Consider the following 4,873-nt stretch of genomic DNA (forward strand, 5'->3'; position numbering starts at 1 on the left):
AGGTTCAGTCCCCGCTGCCCGTGCACCCCGTTCCCCGGGTGGTTCAGTCCCCGCTGCCCGTGCACCCCGTTCCCCGGGAGGTTCAGTCCCCGCTGCCCGTGCACCCCGTTCCCCGGCAGGTTCAGTCCGTGCGCGCCGTTCCCTGGCTCCGGCCGCCCCCCGAGCCGCTCCCGTCGGGCCCTGGGCAGGGCCCAGCGCCCGCCGCTCGCATGGCGGCCCCGAGAGCCGGGCACCGGCCCCCGTTTTTGCTCTGCCCATGACAAAGGGACCCTCGGGATGCTCCAGGGCGTTCCTGGGGCTCCTGTCCGCCTTGGCGGCGGGATCGAGCCCCAGCGCGGTGCGCGCCTCGCGGGGAATCGCCGACGGGCGCAGGCAACTCATGGCGGGGCTGCGCTGAGGGGGAGATCGCTTCTCCATCCTTTGGCTTATCYCTCGCTCGCGTCTCCGTCGTGGGTCTCAACGCGGGTTCCGATAGGGACGGGAACAGCCCACCGTGAGTCCCGGGAGCTGCGGGGGTGAGGGTTGATGGGGTGGAGGGCCGGAAGCAGAGCAGGGAAACTCGGGAAGGTGCGTCCCGGCTGTCCCTGTTTGCTTTTCTTTATCTGTCCCGACTGATATCAAGGAGCATGAAACTGGCGTTACCTCTTCAACGCGACTTAGCGTTCTGGCTGTGCTTTTCGCGTGGGGACGGGAACACGCGTGGGCCAGAGCGGTCGCGGCAGACGGCCCGTGAGAGGGAACGCTGGGCAAACCCCATTTCCATGAGGGCCAGTGCCGCACTCCCCGGCCGGGATGGGCCCAGGCGGGCCCGATGCGGTGGTCGGGCCGAGGCACCGCGCTGGGTTGTATCCCGGGTGATGTAACGGGGTCCAGGGAAGCCGGGCTCACCCAGCTCGGGAGCTTTCCCCGCCGCGGCGAGGATTTGGCGGCTCCCTGCAGGTGCGGAGCGCAGATGCGCCGTCTGCAGCCGCCTGGCCAGTGATGTGGATTTCCAGGGTGTCGCGACAGGTGACAAACAGCGTTGTAACCCAGGCTGGGCAGTCGAYATGCCCTTGCTCACCCGCCCACCCGGGGAGGGGGCTTAGGGAGGCAAAACACATYGGCGGGGCCGGCCGAGCTGCCGGTCCGAAGTAACCCCCCCATCAGCTATCCCTAATTCTCCCAGCCCGTTTTCACGGGCGGGGATGCCCACGGTGGGGCAGACGAGTGTCCCTCCAYAGGCAATCTCTGCTCCTTGGCAAGAGAAAAGCAAAAAAGCACTTTACACCGCTCGGGAAAACCTTCGAGCCCCTTCCGTGCCATCCTGCTCTGTCCTGTTTGTTTGCCCCTTGGCTATTCCATGCCGCACTGGCACGTATGACCTTTCCAGCACAACTCCCGTCTTGTTTTCGACTTTTTTATCAGCCGATTCAACTTGAAAATGGTTATCATTTAGCAGAAAAACAAACAGAAAAGCACATTTTTGTAAGCAAAACGTTAATGATTGGAAGAATTGCACCAATTTCAGCTTGACAGTGTGTGATTAATCCTCCGGGTCAGGTACTTATATTTTTAGTCATTAGGTTCGTCGGCCTTTGATATGCAGAACTGTTTCTAGCCTAATAGGCTATCGACCGAGCCGCTGTGTACTTTGCCTCCCCGCGCAGCGCGGTCCCCGGGCCCGCAGCGGGCACAGCGCGGGATGCCCGGGCAGCGGCGGCCGGGAGGGGCCCGTCCCGCAGGCGACATCGGGGTCACCCYTGGGACCGGCGGAGCCGCCCACGGGCGGGGCAGACCGAGCCCGCTCCCGCGGACGAAACACGCGTGGGGCTGCGCGTCCGCGCCCGCCGCACTGCTGCCGCGGGGGCGGGGAGAGGAGGAAGGCGGATACACGATGTTTGYAGTGCGGGTCACTTTAATCCTTCACACTGATATGTCCAGAGCCTCTTCTATTGCACAATAATAGGAAATAATAACTCAGGGCTGCTAATCGTTTGCTTTCGCTGAAAAGGACCTTCCTCTGGACCTGTCGRATACAAGGAGTTTTATCCATCCACTCAGTTTCGTGGACTACGAGAAATGGTATCAGGTCTGGAAAGCATCTGCTATTAAATGTCTTCTCAGAAGACAAAGAAAAATCAGACAATAAAATCTATGCATGGGTATTATAGTCTTTTACCTWTGTGTGTATATAAATAAAATGTTAGTTTCTAAATACATTATTTTAGCRCATGAGAAAGTTTTAAGACAGACAGAGCTGTAAACCTGAAAGAAGCATRAACAGCAGGYCAGAGCATGCTGATCTAATTCAGATCAACTTCCCATTAACGTTTAGCAGTGGTTTGGGTTTAGTAAGGACTTTGTCCGGGTCTTTGGGTGACAACTGCTTACCAAAAAGCCTTTGCTGATGGTTGAGTCTCTGTCTTATTTTGAATCAYGGGCTGGCTCCAGGCCTCCTAAGCACAGGAGATTTGCTTATTCCTATTTATCCAAAGCAGGAAATCAATGTGTATTTCTAAAATATTTCAGATGGTGCACGTCAAGGCCAAAAAAACTTTACACAATCATGTAAAAGTCTTATCATGTTAACTTAAGTGGYTCCATTTCACAACTCCATTGTTTGAGAGCTATTGACAAATGACTACTAAACCGTGGGAGTCTCAAGCACATCCAGGCTGTGTTACTTTGGTCACTTCGARTTATACCAGCAAATTATTATTTGGTGGATTCTTTCAATTGAGTTGGTGATTTGTGAATTCTCCCCTGAATGTTAGATACCCACCCATGTTATAAAATACATAATCTCTAATGGGACTAATTGAGATGTAGATTTTTTTTCTTATCAGATTGGTGACCCACCTATGTCATTAAGCCTTAATAATAAATAGAACTAATAGTTTTATTTGGGTTTGGGGTTTGTTTTATTTTAAATTGTTTGGTTGGTTTTGTTTCTGTTTGGTTTGTTGTYGTTGTGGRTTTTTTTATATAGCAAGAAAAAGCCTGACATTAATCACTCTGAGAGACTGCTTTATCCTTGTTCTATAATTGTAGTAGTGACATTTTTTTTCTATCCTAGTACAGTACTGTTTGAGATGTCAAAGATACTAGTACAATTCTAGGAAAGAGATATTCTGATTTTTTCACTCTCTGGTAAGCTYGGTGGGAGCTAGCCAGTGTAAGGATATGTATTCACGACTGAGAATTTATCTGCTGATTTTGTACAAGACAGTTGTTACAGTGGGTATGGGTGGAAGCATGTGGGCTAGACATTTTCAAGTAGCTGTTTAAAGGAGCAGATTYGATCAAGGGTTTTGTCTGAGTAAGYGTCAGTGAAAACAAAGTCAAAGTAAAAACTAATTGCTGTGGTGGCCTGTAGGAAATGAACCGGTGGGTTCATAGTCGGCTAGAAATGCTAATGCTAAAAACAAATTGAACTTTGCGTTTATTGGTACAGTTTGGGCAAATGATTTGGGTTAGAAGATTGAATGGACATGAAAAATGAGYTGCCATCTCATCAGCCTTAGGGAAAGGGCCATTTCCAGGAGAGGCCTAATTCAATCAAGCTTATTTAAGGACTAAAAATCCCATCTGACAGACACATAGACACATAGACCTCAACATGATTCTAGCAGGCTGAGTTGCAGTCAGCCAGGAGCCCAGAATATGACCTGCTAAAACTTGGCAGATTATATCAGTAGACTTTTAGTAAGTCTTGCTTGTGAGAAAAGTGTGCCTGACTAAACTAAATCTACTGAAAAAAAAGGATTCTTTTTTTCTCGTTGTCTAGACATGCCCTTCAGGGTTTCCCTGCACTTCAGWCTGTGCCATTGCTTTGAAGACCTGTGTGGAGAAACTTCTTATTGATTCTTTCCTAAGCTATTATTCTCCTTGGCCGTTGCAGTGGGCATGCCATTGTAAGAAGTATTCTGTCATTGTCTAGACAAGTATAAAAGCTGAATTTTTAGAATGACTTAGCAAACACTTTTTAACACCTTTTAGTATTTGACTTGTCCTATCTATGCAAGGTTTCAAATCATGGTAGTCAAACCTTGTTAGCTAGTATCTTTGAAAACATGACTTTTATCCTAGTCTAGACATACTGAAAGGGTTCTTGTCCTGGAATACACCCACATGAGGGTAGAGCTGTTTTAAAATGAGTCAGGACTGCCCACTGCTCTGCAGTTGTATCTCAGTGACTTGCTGCAGCTATCAGGATAAAAAACACAGGTCGAAAGGGGAAGAAGTAACTTTATTTTACACACATCAGTTCTTCCACTTCCTTCTCTGTGTAATAAGGAACCCTCTTACACAGCCAATCTAGCACACAAAGTCAATCAGAGAGACTTGTTGTAGCCCTAAGGTATAGAAAGATCCAATTCTGCTAAAGGAAGGATCAGTGGCTGAGGTCACTTTCCAGGGACTTATCCTGGAAGTTCTTCCCAAAGTACTTTGGAAATAGCCCAATCTGCCATAAGCAGTTTAGAGATGATAACCCTTTAAGGAACCTGCACTAATTTGGTTCATTTTGGCTGGTAGGTGTTGAAGCTCTGCCAGCACTTCAGAGAAAGTTTGGCTCATTGAGGGAGTTTCGTTGGTTGGTTCTGGGCTCCATGGATAATAAGACACCAGATTAAATTTATCTCTGAGCATGTCAGTGCCAGTTAGATATGGGCAGGAACTGCGAATGAGTTGCTCTGTTGGCTGAAAACAAACACAGGGCTGTGTAAGTCAGGGTAAGAACAGCCAAGGGAGTTGAGCTGTAGTAGAAGAGGCTTCAGGGGCTCAGAGGCAAAAAATAATGGGATGGGACAGTAGCTCTGCAGCCCCATGGCATCCTGAYGCAGGCAGTGGAGCACACCAGGAATTTCATCTGAAGTTTGCCATTAATGGAAAA

Source organism: Malurus melanocephalus, unplaced genomic scaffold, assembly GCF_030028575.1.
Source record: "Malurus melanocephalus ecotype Western Australia unplaced genomic scaffold, MMel_1.1 scaffold_12, whole genome shotgun sequence".
In the NCBI taxonomy this organism is placed as follows: Eukaryota; Metazoa; Chordata; class Aves; order Passeriformes; family Maluridae; genus Malurus; species Malurus melanocephalus.